This window comes from Nothobranchius furzeri, chromosome 16 (assembly GCF_043380555.1).
Source record: "Nothobranchius furzeri strain GRZ-AD chromosome 16, NfurGRZ-RIMD1, whole genome shotgun sequence".
Lineage (NCBI taxonomy): Eukaryota > Metazoa > Chordata > Actinopteri > Cyprinodontiformes > Nothobranchiidae > Nothobranchius > Nothobranchius furzeri.
Window position 1 is genome coordinate 55,965,841 of NC_091756.1, and position 18,313 is coordinate 55,984,153.

At 39.8% G+C, this 18,313-nt stretch overlaps 1 protein-coding gene across 2 annotated transcripts in view; it reads left to right on the forward strand.

The window, feature by feature from the left end:
- The window catches only part of tbl1xr1a (TBL1X/Y related 1a), a 64,991-nt gene that overhangs the window by 26,465 nt on the left and 20,213 nt on the right, over nt 1-18,313 (forward strand). For both annotated transcript variants that reach the window (XM_054749603.2, XM_054749604.2), the window contains exon 2: nt 8,087-8,152. The gene's annotated coding sequence lies outside the window, so the exon portion shown is untranslated. The remainder of the gene's footprint in view (nt 1-8,086; nt 8,153-18,313) is intronic.

Sequence of the window (18,313 nt, forward strand, 5' to 3'; positions counted from 1 at the left end):
TGGTATGTCTATAAAAGCGCCATGCCGGCATGGCGTTGTGTGAATTTTGCGGCATTCGTTCCGCCTCGCTTGGTAGTAATATTGCAGTAATGGTAATGATAATGTGGGGAGTTATTGCTGAGCTCCGGCTGGCAATTTTATTGAAAATGAAAGTAAACACAGGCAATAAGGTTTGTTTTTTGAACAAAATCAGCTGAGATGGCAAACTGGAGCGCCGCAGTGATCCATGAGCCTCTCTGTTAGAGCTGAAGCCCAGATCACCAGAGACTGCACAGGGACTGATGGGGACAGACACATTTAGGAGCTGCTTGTTAAAAAAAACTTAATGATCACGGCTTCAATCGCAATAAAAAGCAAGTTATGTCTAAGATAAACGGAAGTCTGTGGCAGCACAGAGACCGCCCCCATACCCCCTTTATGCCGCCATCACCTAATCTTTTATAAAATTGCCACGATTGCGCCACATTACCGCCACGGTCTGATCTTATAAACAACCTTTATCCTCCCCAGGGAGTCGCGGCAAATCCTGTTTTGCAAACGCTCTGGTCCTGTAAAAACAGCTTCTGTCTCTGTGGAGCTCAGAACCCGTGCCCCAGAGATTTCACCTCACTGCTGCGGTCCCACATTTTGTTGTTTTTGCTGTGGGTAGATCCCTGAGCTGCTCAGTTCAAAAGTAGCTCATGAGGTGAAAAAGTAGTAGTTTGTCTGGAGATTTGAGAGGAGATGCAAGAAGATAAGAGACAGACAGGATAGGCAAAGGCTAATAAAAAAACGAGGAAATAAAGTGCTTGAAAAGGAAAAAGTAGGTACGTTTTTCCCACTACACCTTTTTAACAATTTTAAGCAATAATTTATAAGCATGTAATATTTACATATTGGCCTCAATTAGGGCTGCAGCTATCGAATATTTTTGTAATCGAGTACTCAGTCGAATCTTTTATCGATTAATCAAGTACTCTAATAAATTACCCTTTTGTGTTTGTAAACCATTATGTCAAATAGCGTGTTATAAAATATGAAATACCTCTTAAAATGAGCAAGCAATTGCCATTTATTCTTCAAAATTCAAAATTAGTTTTCAAAACTTCAGGACTTCAACTTTACTTCACAGTAAACAAATTTCTGTGCAAAAAATAATATACAACTTGGGCTGATTTTCCCCTCGCGCGAGAATCTACCAGCGCCAGAACCGCTCACGGCGCATGCGCAAAACATGGCTCGCCAGCTATTTGCCCTATTTACACGCGTCCGTTTTAATTTCTACACTTTTTTTCTCACACAATAAAAAGGATTGTCGAGAAAGCATGTTTGCTGTGGTTATGTCAAATTATACTGATCACAAAACATTTATTTACTTTATTTCGTTTTCCTCCGCCACTCATAAATACCTGTGTCCTCCTGCAGCAATCCCGAGGGACAACAGACATCAATAACAACACAATACAAAGTCCGATGTGTTGTGTAAAAACTGCTATTTTTAGCACATTTTTAGGTCCGACGTGTTGCTGCCAGACGCACAGTGTGAGCTGAAACTGAGTGCTACAAACGAAAAAGTCGCACAGTGTCCGCAGATTATATAGCAGACCTCCGAGTCCGCTTGCAGAAGTGACATTTACATGTGGATGTTTCAGGATGTGGTGTTGTGGTAGGCTAAATCCATTTTACAGTATTTACACTGGACTACGTTTTCAGCCTTACGACATGAAAAATGGTCCCACACCTTTGATATTTTCTGTCTTTTTCACACTCCACCGGGGTTCACGTTTTCTGCCATGGCTTAAGAGAAAGTTAAGTTATATTCGCTACTCGTGTGTGCATTCAGTGCAGTGTGTTTGTGCGTCATTTATTTCGGTCCGGGTGACACATGACCCCGGGCGATTGCAAGCCATGAATTAATTAAACGAAGGCTGTAGGCAGAGAATTTTACTTGAGGCTTTTTTGTACTCGAATTTTTCCAGGTACTCGAGGAATCGTTTCAGCCCTAGCTTCAATTCAGATCACCTTCAACACTCAGCCCCCCCACCCCCCATCCCCTCCACACCCACTGACACACGCCCAGTTAATTAAAGATGGCAGCATGCTAAGCGTTTGATGTTGCATTTATTTAATAAACAATCCTTTCCTGGGGGCCTTGGCCAGCTTTGGGCACTTTCATGCCCAGGGGCAAGCCAGCTTGACTGAGGTGATCAGAATGACCTGCAGAGCAAAATCTTGTATCTCCTGCTACGGTCTGACTAGATTTTTACGCTACACAAGATCAGCAGAAGACAAATGTCCACGCAAAATGTTTCACTTCCTGTAGCCAGACAGAGCAGAGGCTAACCCGAACCCTGATCTAGCGTTGGATAGAACATTCTCCGATTGGGCCATTACTTTAAGTCTGAGAAAAATAAGAATATGAAGAACATTGTAGTCATTGTGTGCTACAGCTAAAGAACTGTTGTTATATCTGACTGTTGTAACCACAGTCCTAGCTCAGTCAGATACCACATCACCTTCCACTGGATGTGTGATGAGCTAATTGAGCACCATGAGCTACATTTAGATTGTTAAATCAATATATGCAATTATTTTAGCAAGAGTAACTTAAAGTGCATTTTAAAATCAGTAATATTGTAATATAACAAGTTACTTTAAAATGAGAGTAACAAGTAATAAATACTGCATTACAGTTTTGAAGTAACTTGCCCAACACTGATCATGATACAACTGCATTGATCAATATTTTATAATTGCCCTGAATGGTTATCAAAACAAATCACGAGTAGCCTAAAGAGTCCCACCCCTAGAGTGGAGAAGACCTTGGTGCAGCTGCTTGTGTGTGTTTCTTGCTGGAGGTGCAGAAATGAGGGTGGAGGCTGGCCTATTTATACAAAATGAGTCCAGTAGTGGAGCTGCATGAGGAGAAACTATGACTGATATATGAGTTTGTGATATAGCACTGACGTTGTGCTCTGTCACCACATAATCACAACACATTCCTTAAAACACTTTGTGTGTCATCTAAACAGCCTGCAGGCACCAAGGACAGAGAGTCCCATCAGGTTGGTGAACAAATGTAGATTACTTTAACAGAACAGTCAATGAAAGGGGCAATTTCCAGGTGAGATCAAAGCCTGTAATAACTAGCGGTAAGAATATCTGCTTATTCATGACCAGGGTCATGGAGACCTGGTGCTTAAGAGGTCATTCACTGAGAAACCATTTTTTACTTAGTGACTACGTTTACATGCAGCCAATATCCGGGTTATGATCGGGTTAAGGTCGACATTCGGGTTTCTGAGTTGATCAGAATAACCCGTTTACAAGCATAAATAGAAAGAGTTACCTCTAACTTGCATAACCCGATTTAAATGCGGACGTTGGGGTAGCGTCAGGACGTGTGGACTACGTCCAGACGCAATATGCATCATTTCTGGTTCTTCTTGTTCCGGTATCCGTGAAAACAACAACATGTTTCCCAGTTCGGAAGAGATAGCGACCGCGTTTGTTTGCGCTTTAGTTTCCTCGCCACTCCAAAAGTGTGGTGCTGTGCCGCGACTCGACATGTTGCTCCCAACTTGTTGTTTACTTCCGGTGTTCTGGCGCATACAAGACGTCTCGCTACTCAAAAGACCAAGATTCCTTGCGAACAGAGCATGCGCAGAACACACGCTTTGATGGGGATATCCCGATATGCGTTTACACGACCAAACATTCGAGTTAGAAAAGGGTTACCCCAGGTGTAGTAACCGGGTTTTTAAAAACCCGGTTATGAGCATATCCGGGTTTTTGGCGGTGTTTACATGGACCTGCGGAACCGGGTTATTGGGAATATTTGGGTTTTAAAAGGGTTACTGGCTGCATGTAAACGCACTCATTTTTGAAAATGATCAGTCACTTTAACATGCAGAATGACTGTGGAAAATAGCCTCCTACACCTATCTCCTGCATTAGCTTCTGATAGAAAATAGACAATGAAATGATAGGATTTGAAAAGCCTGAGAAGATCTACGTCACACTGTCACTTAACATTCCTGAATTCACCCATCTCGACTCACAGTGGGGAAGGCTGTTGTTGGTTTAGCGTCCAGGAAACAGCAGAGAACGTCTCGGCCAGTAGAAGCTACCGTTTAGCATTAGCAAGTCCACCACAGGGCAGATCTTATTCAGGCTTGAGTGATTTGTGGTGGAGATAAAACATCATTGTTGCAGAACAAACTGGGTCAGTGGTAGAGTTGCATTTCTGTTATCCAGTCTGAGGTGAGATGCCCATATTTCAGGAAATACGACTCTAAATCCTGCTGTCTGGAGCAGGGCTGGCTAATAAAATGATAGCAATATATATGTTGAAATAACATTTCCTCAAAAGACATATGGGAACCGGTCGATAGAACTTTGACATAAAGAAAAGAGCTACACGGCTCTGTAGCAGCCAGACGGACGCGCTGCGAACAGCTAATTTTAGTGTAGCTTAAGCCTGCTGTAGGTAACAGGTTACGTGGTTGGTACAAATATGAAAAAATGAACACTCAGAATGGAAAAAAAGAGACGGAGGACACAGCAAATGACGTTGACAATAAACCCTGATTTATACTTTTCCATCTGCATTGGTGCGGAGACAAGCAACGCTCTTATGCCCAAGGGCTCTCTGACAGGCTCACAGAGGGTGACCGAGATATGCCTAAATGTCTAAAATGAAAATGTAAAATTTTTTGAAACACTGCCATACATGTAATATATATAATTACGGTTTTGGGCTGAAATATTAAATTTAAAGTAACCTGACTTCCACACTAATGATTGCACATGTGTACTGCACCATTAGACACTCATCTATACAGGTTATCAGCAAAAATAAGTTAGTTTAGGTGTTACTTGCTCTTTAAAAGTGTGAAGGCAAACCTGGCTGAATCTCCCTAAATTCACTCATATCAGTGAGTAGGGAATGATACACGCTTGTTTCTGAGATATTTAGTTTTGCAAATCCAATCCAATTCCAATCCAATTTTATTTATAAAGCGCATTAACAAGGCATTACAACCAAACAAGGCGCTGTACACTAAAAATGTTGGTTAATTAAACCGGCGTTATACAAAACTATGCAAAATATTCAAAAGGATGTTTTACAAATTGTCACTTTTTTAAATCGTCCGCCTTGTGACACCCAAACCATTTAGATAATTGATCCTCTACTCTTACCAGAACTAGCTTGTCTGACTCCTCTTCAGGTTTATTCCTTCGCCTACCAAAAACTCCCACGCTCACAATCTTTTTATTTTCCCAATGAACTGGGCGGAGTGTGTCAGGTTTAAATTTTTCAGGTTGGGAGTGGGAAGTAGTGATGCATTTGCAGCATGTGAAAGAAACAAAACTAGTAGCGAATTAGAAGCAGAGAGCTCAATTTTGTTGATAATTCATACCGGATGGTTCCGATAGGGCCAATTCAACCATCGCAGATGGAAAAGCTTGGGATTCATTGAGTAAATTCAATATATTGCCCACTAGGGCTGGGCGATAAATCGAAAATTTATCGTTATCGAAATTCGTGTCTCTTATCAACGTAATTTTTCCCATGTCTATAAATTTGACAATAAAAAATGAAAAGATGTTGGCCACATTCATGTCGCTTTAACAAGCTGTACCACCTTCAGTCATGTAAAAAATGTGACTCAAGGTAATACATGTGACAACCCCATCTAGTGGACAACTTTTGTCTCTCCGCATACCTGTAGTTATCGTCCATTTATCGTTATCAAGGTGAAATCCTCAATATATTGTGATATTGATATTAGGCCATATCGCCCAGTCCTATCGCCCACCCCTTTTTACAATGTGTTCTTATTCTTATTAAAGGCACATTTTCTACCTTGCTTTTTCAATGTGAGTATAATCAGGAAAACTCCTATAAGCAGGGCACACCTATTGTGCTGCTGCATAAAGAAGCAGAATTCACACACCTCTCTGCTGTGGTCCATATTTAACCTGTAAGTAATTCAGGATGAACTCAACCTTTATAAAAAGTGCTGTCTAACATCAGTAAATGTTCTGTATGTTAGAAAAGGATATTTCTTTGTTTTTAGGGTCCAGTCTAATGTTAAGCAGCTGAATGTTTTGGTTGATGCCACCTGACAAAGGCTAATGCTGGTTACAAACCTCATTTCTGGCTTCTCACTGTTGTGTCCTTCAGAAATAACACTTTATCACAAGTGAGTATTGCCACGTGTAGTCTCCTTCTGGATTTTCAGCTGCAAGTGTGGCCAGTATTGTTGGGAGCCAGAAACCTGAAGAGGAGAAACTTGAAAGAAAAGATAGAAACAGTGACAAAAAGGATAATTCACAAAGAGATATCAGGTCAGGAAAAACAAGGAAGCGAGCTGTGTTTAGGAAGAAGGGTCCTGAAAATACTTATCTGTATAAATTGTTTTAGGGAGTAAAGTTTGTCCGGAAAGTACGGAGTGGAAACCTGCAGGATCATGAGTCTTAATCATTATGTGTTATGCAAACGTCTTGCCTCTGATTGGCTAACAACAATGCAACACTTCTACTGCTTTCACTGTGGAGTTGCTAACGACTAGCTTCAACTAGCTGACTAACTTTCAGAAGTTAATGCAGGACATAGATAGGTAGGTAGGTAGGTAGGTAGGTAGGGAGACTATTTTCAGGTTGACCCTGCATTAAAAACTCAGTGACTGATTATAATCAGAAATAATTGTTAAAAATGGTCAACCACACCTTCAACATTCCAGTTTCTAAGCTAGCGTCTGCTTCATTGGGCTTGGGCTGTAAGAAAGGAATTTGAATTTTTCTCCAAAATGTCAATTAACTATAAACTGCACCACAGTTGGTTTGCGCAACACATGGGGTGGTACTTCTGACCTTTCAGCCAGTAGCTGATGATTTAGCCCAGCAGAGGGTAGGTATCCTTTCATCTATTGGTTCAGGAAGATGTCACTCAGAAGTTTGAAGCTAACATTTGGATGCTAACGGGGATTATGAGAGGAACGTCAGAGGAAAATTGTCAATGTTTTCTGCGGTCTATTATATTTGATTGTGAGCACAAGACAAGACTTGTTGTGGACCAACAATAAAGAATACCTTTATTGGACTTCTGGATGTAAGAAGACCGTTTTTGTTTGGGATAGCACTATTCTGTCAAAGATGTGAGGCTTTGAATGGTGAATTAGACATTTTGAATTTCCGAGTGGTTTTACAACAGCATTTACTGTGTCTTGAGTTGTGGTTGAATCACTGATTGCAGTCTATCATTAGAACCACAAGAATCCCAGCTTTTAAATGACGTGTAATGTGTATATGTACATAGAACCGGTGTTGCAATAAAGATGCTGATTTGACATGGACATTTGTAATGTCCCATCCACGAGACAACTTATAGGCATAAAAGATATCGCTGATGGCTAGATTATTTGTCCAATCGCCCAATCCTAAACCATACATTGCATTTATTCCAGTATTTTGTAAAATACCTTGCAAAACTATTTCATGAGAGGAAACCTACTGCTTCCTTTTCTAAACTAAAAGTCCCAGACTTATGAACTTAGGTTTTGTATATTTATTACATGAAATTTGTTATGATAACCATTCCCTGATTGATTTATTGATGATGATAATGTTTCTTCTCTGTTGTTTTTTGACTGTTTTATATTTTTCAGCAAAGGTCCTGCTGGTTTACAGCTTTAGTGTTTTGTTGAGACGCTTCATCCAAACAAGTGTTATTTTTTATTTCTCCACCTCTCGTTCTCACCCAGCTGCAAAGCCTTTATTGAACTCTCATCTCTTCCCTGCTGATGTGGAAATTAGCCAAAGTGAGGCTAAAGGTAGCTCACCTCCCGTTTTTGTGTGGGTCTTTTTACTTCTTTTCTTGCGATTCTGGTCGATCACGCTGCAATAAAGCTCACAGAAATGTTGGGATGTCTCAAGTTTTGTTTTGTGCTCCTAAAGTTTTTTTTAGAATCTTCAGAGCTTGTGGTGGAATAACGTTAACCTGAAATGGCTTATTGATTTTTTTCCTTATTAAATATAGTCTCTCTTTCACAGATGGATGGGAGACATTAGAGACATTAAGTATTGTGTTTTTTTTCTGCAGGTTGTGAGCCCATGGTATACAACTCTGACTGAACATAAAGGTGGTGCATACAGACCTACTGCTGTGGTGAGTGATTCTTGTACAAGTTTGGTTCACGACAAACAGTTTTGAAACTGTCTACCAAGTTCTGAGTGAAATGTTTATATTACTGTGCAGGTATTCTGCTGCACTGGCAGATCATTTGTTGTTTACCACATCTTCTTTAAACTCGAAGCTCGCCTAGAGCAAGCAGCTCATGGTTACCTAATCATCCTCTGCTGTCCCATCCTGGATGATGCTGGCACTAATTCAGCTTTCTCACCTTGTTGCTGTAAATAGATGCTTGTCCCGAGCTTAGGTAAGAGCTTGTAGATTTTTAAAAGGCTACAGCGTTTACACCAATGAAAGTGATCTTAGTTTCTCTTCCATCACCCAAACGTTCTAAAACACAGACATGACGATGCAAATTATTGTTTATGCTTCCACTAATAAAAAAAAATATTTTAGTATTCGTATTAAATTACTTTCTAATCCATTTAAAAAGGGCACTGCTGAGGTGTGTGATGCATTTACGTGATCAAAAGTATTAGTGACAAAGGAATTAATTTCACCAAAAAGCATCACATTTAAAAATTGTTTAACATTCTGAGGAGCTCACAGGCTTTTTGCAAGGAGCAGAATAACATCTTTGGGGTCTTCTTAGTGTGTGAGCTGAATTTCCTGTCATTTGTATTTTAGAGATACTGTAACCTGTTTCACACTGGAAGCATCGGCGGCGTGCAACGGCAGTGGAACGTCACTGCTTTGAATAGAATTGGTTAGAGTGTTATGGGTGTTTCAAACCAGCCGTGATGCAGCATTTCAGGCGCATCTCAGAAGTGCTGCACCGCCAAAGATAGGATTGGGTTTTATTTTTGCTGTGAGCCACTTCTGGGGCACAACAACTTCTGCAGTTAACATTGGGCTAGACAGGAAATCACACACAGTTTCAGTGTAAAATCCCAGGTCATTTTCTAAATAAAAGAACTGCAGCGAAGCAATTTGATATTATGTGTAGCTTTCATGTGACCCAACGGCTTATTTACTCCCTGCATCGTTCCAGAAGAGCAGTGGGGTGTGTTTCATGGCTTTTAATTCTGGCAGTGAAGAAGAAGAAGAAGAAAATATCATTTCTATAGCGCCTCTCAAGATAAAAATCACGAGGCGCTTCACAAAAACAAAAAATGTAAAAATATAAAAAGCATTTAGAAAATTTTTAAAATATATTTAAAATGAGCAAAAATAGGCAATTGGGATTTAAAAGAAAAAATGTTAAGAAAGAGAGAGAGTGAATAGAAAAGAGGGGAATCAGTGGATCCTGAGGAAGGTGGAATAGGTGGGGAGGGCAGAATAAAGAGAGAGAGGTGAAGAAGGTCATACAAAAGCCAGCTTGAACAATTGAGTCTTCAGCTGCTTTTTAAAGGAGACCACTGAGTCCACTGATCTCAGGCTCAGGGGGAGAGAGCTCCAGAGTCTGGGGACCACAGCATCAAATGATCTGTCACCTTTGGTCTTTAGCCTGGTGCTGCACAACCAGTAGGCTTTGATCACTGGACCTCAGGGACCTGCTGGGGGTGTAGGGACTAAGAAGATCACCAATGTAAGATGGTGCTTGTCCATGTAAGGCCCTATAGACCAGAACCAGGATCTTGAAATGAACCCTGAAGTTGACTGGCAGCCAGTGAAGCTGGAGGAGAAGCGGGGTGATGTGGGTGTGTTTGGAGGACTTGGTCAGAAGCCGAGCACAGGCATTCTGAACCACCTGTAGACGGTTCAGGGAGGTTCTGCTCAGACACGTGAAAAGAGAGTTACAGTAGTCTAAGCGTGAGGAGATGAAGGTGTGGAGAACTGTCTCAGGTTCAGAGTGGGACAGAATGGGACTCAGCTTAGCAATGTTCCTGAGATGGAAGAAGGAAGAGCGAACAAGAGAACTGACATGAGAATCCAGGGTGAGAGCTGGGTCAAAGGTCACGCCAAGATTCCTGACAGAAGGTTTGGTGTGGGAAGCAAGCTGACCAAGAGAGTCTCTGACTTTGGGAACTAGCTTGTCTGGGGCACAGATGAAGATCTCAGTCTTATCTTCATTCAGCTGAAGAAAGCTCCCAGCCATCCAGGTTTTGATAGAGTCGAAGCAGGTGTGTAACAGCTGCAGGTTAGACATCTCATGGGGCTTAAAGGAGATGTAGAGTTGGATGTCATCTGCATAAAGATGGTAGGAGATTCCATTGAAGGAGCTCAGGATGTGCTGAAGAGGAAGCAGATAGAGGAGGAAGAGCTGAGGCCCCAGCACAGAACCTTGTGGGACACCATGGGTAAGAGAGGTGGTGGAGGACCTAAACTTGGAGACGGCCACAGAAAAGGAGCACTCAGAGAGATAAGTGGAGAACCACTCCAGAGCAGATCCTGATAGGCCTACCCAGTCTCTCATCCTCTCCAGTAGCAGGTGATGGTCAACACCCTAAATGACTGACCTGTACTCCTGGTCGTTCACCTCAGACACATCAGAGAACTTCTGGGGTGACAGCTGCTGGTGTTGTAGGTGAAGTCCGAGGTATAAAGGGTGAAAGCACTGTACCCTGTGGAGCTCCAGTACTGCACACAACCACCTCAGATCTACAGTTGTGCAGCCTCACGTACTGTGGCCTGTTGGTGAGGTAGTTGTAGATGTTCGTTCACTCCTGCACCCCTCATCTTCTGCTGCAGTAGACACGGCTGGATGATGTTGAAGACACTTGAGAAGTAGAAGAACATGATTTTCACAGTGCTCTTTTGCATCTCGAGGTGAATCAGCACCAAGTGCTGCAGGTAGATGAGCGCGTCCTCCACCCCCATGTTTGGGTCACCACTGAACGTAGATGGGTGAGGCCTCCTTAGTTCTCTCCTCACCTGGTCAGATGTAACTGAGAGGGGGGAGTATGAAAGAAAGGCGGTCTATTTCTGGGCTCACCACTGAACACCAATGCAGGAAATAGGCGAAAAAAGACTATTTTCATGCTTAGCCTACATGTTATACTCAGAATGACCAAATATATTTTAAAAGGAACACAGAAAAATGGTTTGTCAGTGACCTTGGTCTTTAAGACCACAGTTTAATTTGCAGCATTTCTGCTTCCTCCATGAGTAATGGGATCTGATACTATACTAATTATTAGAATATATCATATTTTTAGAGACATATTTGTGCCTTAGCTTTATCAGAAGTGGTGGTGCTTTCTTTGTCTGCAGTCTGCCATAGAAACAGTCTTGTGTCTCGTTACACTAGGCCAGGTGTTTCTGAGCCAACATGGCACCGAAGCACACTGTCTCTTCTTCCTGTGTTTCCCCCTGGGTCATAAACAGATCCTAGAACAGCCTTGGCAGCATTGTTCTCCTGTGAAGGTGATGCCACTGGCTCTCAGTGTGTTGTTTCTGTTCCGTGTGACAGAATCTAAAGGAGCACCAACTGCAACTAAAGCAGAAGTGTCCTCTAACATTATACAATCTCACATTTAAGATGTGATTGTTCCTTGTTCTCTACTAAATCACCCTGTTCATCAGGCCATCATTAAAGTTTAATCTTTAAACTATAAGATATTTTACACTACATATTGATACCAATACACAAGTTTGATTATTTTCTACATGCCTGCATGTGACTTATTTGTAATCTTTTGGTAAGTGTTCTTTACAGAAAGGAGGGTTAAAGAGACAATGTGTAGTTTTTACTATTAATCTCTGAAAATATCTATCGAAATGTTGTTGTAAATTAGGGCTGCACAATATATTGAAAAATTATCGTCATCACGATAACAGGATGTGCGATAGGCCCATCGCAAAGCACGTCAAAAACGGTGATAAATGTTTGGTTCAAACATTTCCATCCGTGTCGTACATCAACTTTTTGTAAACCAGCTGTTTTTTACGCGGAAGTATTATTCGACCAATCAAATGTAGCCCTTCTGATATGCGGCCAATCAGATGGGTCTGTTCACGTAATACGCCCGCCCCCTACGTAGACCCTTACCCCAAAATTCCACTATCTCCGCTCCGCTGCCGCTCGCTTCCCTTGTTCGTCATGCTGGCTCAGACTAACGAACGCACTTTGTGCTGAGGTTTCTGGAATCAGCGCTGCTTTCAAACGTGAACGTGAACCCGCTCGGTGTCGTTAAGCAGCTGATAATAACCGGGCTGACTCCGACACGTGCCGCTGAACCAACTCACCGTTAGCCCCAGGCTCCAGTTAGCTTCCAGCTAAAAGGCTACAGCACTCTCCTCCCAGTCCCACCCTGCTAAAGAGGGCTTGGAAAAGTTCCCCCACAAATCAAAGTGATTTTTCATTAATGAGCTTTTATAACCTTGTTTTTCAGGATAGTTGGTTTGCTGCTGCACATAAACTGTCAGTCAGAAGCTCTGCTAGCCGGTTATCTTAGAGGAGCTAGTTCAATTTGTTAGCTTGTTATCAGAATCATAGTTGCAGTTTCACCATCTGAGCTGCTTTTTAAGATCCAGGTAAACTTGTTCAATTTGGGGTTAAAACCAAACATTTTCACATATTTTCCGTGTAATTTTTTGCCAATTTCTCTTCTGAAAGGTAGACAATTGTTTTTCTCTTTCCCTCAGAAAATCTTAATATTCTCCTAGTTTGGCCCAGCACAGATCACTTCCCAATAGCAGCAACAGCCTTATATCATAACCACATAAGTGGAGAGAATGCTCAGTAGTAATGAGAGAATCTGCTGTTGCATTTAAGTGATGTTAACTATTATTTAATATTTAAACTTATTTTCTGATTTTTTTTATTTATTCAAAAAACCCTGGTAAGGGATGTTTTTCTGTATTTAGAGCATCAGAAAAAGTTTTATGGTGGAGGTGATGTTTTAAAGTCACTGAGAAACTGCATGCATGCAGTTTGTTGTTTTGCTGCTAATACAGTAGCAGGTGCAGCTGCATATTTTTGCAATAAAAATGGTATGTTGTAATGGAATTCATGCATTAGTTTTGTTTGCTTTGAACCCAAAGCAGACGTCAAACGCCAGATGACATCAACACTGCATACTTTAGTATTTGTTCATTTATCGTGAGTAATATCGATATCGCAATATTAAGCACTGTTATCGAATATCGTAGGTTTTCCTAATATCGTGCAGCCCTATTGTAAATGAACTAAAAAGATCGCAGTTTCATAACATATAACCATAAAAATCTGTTCTACAATACAATGGGAGCAGGTCTAAGTCTCTGGGCAACGCCAAATTGGATGCCATGTTTTCTTCTACGGAAGCCCGTGAGGACAAAATGCATTTACTGATTTTTAAGAAATGGTTACAAAACTTTCACCATTAATAAATGTTGTTTTACACATTTACTTCTTCACTTGTTGCCAGTGATGAAAGGGAATCTGATGTGCTTGTTATTTTGCTGGAGGTTGCACTCCTTGGGATTTTTTACCCTAATGGCTATCCATTGGTAAGGTCTTACTCCAACACAAAAATTGTGCTTGCTTGCAATGATTTAGGTATGTACTGCTCCCTATTGCCAGGGAAAATGCACACTGTCACTTTAAGTAAACATCTGCTATGCTTTATTTTTGGTAAACTTTTATTACATTTGACCCGCAGCCCTCTAATAAAGTTTCATTTTGGCTCTCTGAGGGAAACGGTTTGGGTGCATCTGGTTTAATGGAATTTCTACCTTCTGGCTTGTGTAAACAAGGATAACAAGGATAGCATGTACTGGTGAATGTTCTCAGTCATCCAGGTCATGGTAATCCTAAAGGGTTCAAATGAAGGCAACAGGACTTCTTTGGTTTCTTGAAGACATTTTGTTTCTTATCCGACAAGCTTTGTCAACAAGCTCCTCGGATAAGAAGCAAAACCAGTTGCCGTCATTTGAACCCTTTTGGAAGGATAGCATGGGTTCTGTGGGGGCTGTAGAATGATGTGATAACATGGACATTTTCTTGAGTTTATACATTTGTGTCTTGTCTTTATCTCAGTTCTCCAAAATACTAGAAACAATATTTCATAAAAGATTGTATGACTTTATTGAGCATCATGATATTCTTTCTGAACAGCAATATGGTTTTAGACGTGATCGGACAACTTCTCTGGCAATTGTTGATCTAGTGGAGAAAATATCTGATGCAACTGACAACAAACAATATGCTGTTGGGGTCTTCTTAGACCTGACCAAAGCTTTTGATACTGTTAATCATGACTTATTAATAAAAAAATTGTGTAGATATGGCATCAGGGGTGTGGCCTATGACTGGATTAAGAGTTATTTAGAGAACAGACTCCAATATGTCCACATTAACAACACTGATTCACAGCTACTGACAGTGACCACCGGTATCCCACAGGGGTCAGTGTTGGGTCCCTTGTTGTTTATTCTTTATATTAATGACATATGTTTAGTTTCTAAAACATTGCATTTCATACTATTTGCAGATGATACTAATGTTCTAAGTTTTGGGAAAGGTTTAATAACTTTAATGGACAAGGTTGAGAAAGAATTAAATGCATTAAAGTGTTGGTTTAACTTAAATAAATTAACTTTAAATTTAAATAAAACAAAATTTATCATATTTACTAATAGAGCAATTACAGTGGATACAAATCTCAAAATAAATAATACAGAAATTGAAAGAGCGAATGAAATAAAATTTCTTGGCGTAACCATAGAAAAAGTTAAGTTGGAAACCGCATATTGACTCAATTAAAGCAAAGTTATCGAAATCATTAGCAGTTCTCTATAAAGTTAAAGAATTTTTAGATGAAAAAGCTTTATATCTTTTGTATTGTTCCTTATTTCTGCCTTATTTCATGTATTGTGTTGAAGTGTGGGGAAATACCTACAAAACCCACTTAAAGCCTTTGTTTATAATTCAAAAGAGAGCAATCCGACTTGTAAATAAAGCAGCTTGTAGAGAGCATACACATTTACTTTTTATTCATTTAAAAGTATTAAAGCTAAGAGAATTAGTTACATTAAGAACTGCACAGTTTATGTATAAAGTGATGTATAATTTGATGCCAAAACAAATTCAGGATCTGTTTCAGATCAGAGAGAGTGTTCATGATCTCAGAGGGTATAAAATGTTTAGAAAGCCTAAAGTAAGAACTAAAATGAAACAACTTTGTATTTCTTGTGTTGGGGTTGATGTGTGGAATAAATTAGACCAGGAGCAAAAAGATTGTTCAACAATGGTAAAGTTTAAGGGTATGTTTAAATCAAATGTGATTAAATATTATGAATCAAGTCAATGAAAAAATGCATAAAACATTAAAGGTCTTTTTTTTTTTTATAAAGCTAGAATGGGGATTTGAATATATTCCCATACATTTCAAACATGATGTAAAAATTATGGAATCGGTATGCTATTCTAAAATTTTGTTTAAGTTCAAAGGGTTTGGGGGGTTGGGCTTATAAGCTTATGCTTCTGCCTGCGCCCATTCTTAGCATTGTGTAAGTTGTGTGTTTGCTTGTAAACCTGCAAATGTTTCTTTGTTATATTATATTGTACTATTGATTTTAATTTCTCATTAAACAGACACTGAGTATGTGTAAATCTCAGATTTCTCCATTTCTCCATGGCATAGTGAAGGAGAGACAAAAGGTTGAGAAAACAAAACTATGTTTATATATATATATATATATATATATATATGTATATATATATATATATGACTGACCTCTGTTGATCTCAGCACCTGCACTGGTCATTGCAGCTAATTCTGACTGGTTATTCTGGAATGGATACTTTTCATTGTTGCTTCAGGCCACACTACGGTTTAGCTTTTCCAACAATGAAATATTCTGGGAAAAGAAATGTAACCAAACGCTCACAGTACCCTGGAAATGGTTTCATCCATGTAAGTTTACACCATTAAACACGCTATCGACCCCTCATCCTGCAGCAGGAGGCTGCAGACCTGAAGACAGACTTTATTGGGCTGGTTACTCTGTGGGAAATGGGGTTTGAGTTGGCTCTTATTTGGAGTCTGTGCTTATTGTTACAAACATGGTGCAATAATTCAAACACAAAATCAGTAACAAATCAAAATTCTGTGAAAAATGATGAGGATGCACCAGAAAATGTGTTTAATCTTTTCACTTTTGTATTTTAGAAAAAATTGTTCCAGATTTTTACATCAAATGATCCAAACAAAATGAGAGGGGTTTCGTATATGAGGACATATCAGAGAAGGCAGGAATTGTTGGAAGGAATCTAAATTCCTTCATGACTTGAGTTTCACCTAAAGGGGACTTATTATACAAAACTCACCATTTGTATCTATTTGTGGTGCCACGTGGGTCTCTACTGCCTCTGTAAACACTCCAAACGTGAAAAAAAAAACAGTTTCCTGGCACTGTTTGGTTTAGGAATTATTTGCCTAAAACAAGCGATTTCAAAACAGCCTCATTTGTGATGTCACAAACTGAGAAATCACAATAGAACCACCTCTCATGAGTAAGAGGGAGTTACTACAGCAGGAACAGTAGCTCTACTTTAAGCCCTTCCTGGTTGTCAGAACTTGTCAGCATATTGACCTTTTGCACCTATGTCACCCAATCACATGGGTCCACCAAATCAGATAAAAACAGCATAGTAAACACTGAGCGAAATGAGTATTGAACAAAGGGGAAAAGTAGCGACCAAGACAGGTTTTTATTTATTTATTTTTGTTCTCGTCATTGTTGTTTTTTGTGATGTTTATCATGGTTTTAACTAGTTCAAGCCCAGTTCAGTGAATTACGGGAGTATTTAACAGAGAGGAAAACTGGCGACTGATGTTATTTTTTTGCTAGTTTAGCCTGCTTTCTACTAATTTAAGCTCAGTTCACTTGTGGGAAGGTTTAGCACACCTAGATGGGGCTCATAGAGAACAATATTTACAAGAGTTACGTGTTAGCTAGCTTACGAGTGTTATAATCACTGATGTAAACAAGTTGCAGACTTTGCCAGAATTCACTCCGCTGGATTTATAACATTATGTGATAAACAACATTTCATGTTACACTGGGGCTGATTTGAAAAACATCCAGATCCCTACCAGATTTTGTCGCTGGTTGTCACCGGGTTCAGATGCTGCTCTCAACATGGGGCAACACAAGATACCTCACAACGGCGACACTCATCATGCTAAATGTTTGTATTTGGCTGTAGTGACGATACAAATTACGCAGCCAAGATAGCGGTGGTGGGAACCACCCATTTGGCTTTACACAAGCCTTTCAAAAAACTATGGGTGATGCCATGAAGGGTTTGTCCAGTCTTTTAACAATCAGTTGTCAATAGCAGCCTGTAGGGTTGTCACGGTATGAAAATTTAACCTCACGGTTATTGTGACCAAAATTATCACGGTTTTCGGTATTATCGCGGTATTTTTTAAACGGTGTTGCATATGTTCAGAAAGCATTGATAGTCCTGTTCTACACAAACTGAAATAGTTCTGAAAAGGTTTAACAGTGTTTATTAAACCTAAAATAACACAAAGCCTTAGCAAAAGTGTAACTTTTCACAAGGAACAAATAGCTTATTTTTCTGGAACATGTTACAGTAGTCAGTGCAGGTTTAAATTATACAAATCCAAACATTCAAAACATAAACAATATGTAAACAAATCAAAGAAACACCACTTGTTTTCTCATATACTTGTTTTCTTCATTATCAAAATGAAAATCTAAAACTCCAGTCCACACTTGACTTGAGCACTGTACAAGTCAACCTTAAAAAATATGTATTTAAAATAAATATCCACTTTAAACAAATTACTAAAATAACTACTACACTATGTAATCAAATCCAAATGTTCAAGTATAAATGGCATTGAATAAGTAAACAAATCCATGACAAGGAACTAATTGTATATTTCTCTTCATCATCAACAAATAAGATGCTTCATGCAGCAACAGGGTGTCCGTGACACGGTTTAAATGCTGGCAGAGGACGCTGCGGCTGCAGTATATAGTGACTCGTTGCATTCTCCCTCAACCAAAAGTCCTCACGTCATGCATTTAAGCTAAAATGCTAATGTTAACTTACCTTGCACTGGCTGTGGAGACGTGGGTGATGGTCACGCAGATGTGCCATGAGATTTGAAGTGTTGCTGCCTTCTGCAGACACTTGTTTCCTGCACGTTCTGCAAACGGGATACCAGTCTTCTATTAACTGTCCCTCAGCATTTTTCAGAAATCCCAAATATGCCCATACTTCCGATTTAGTCT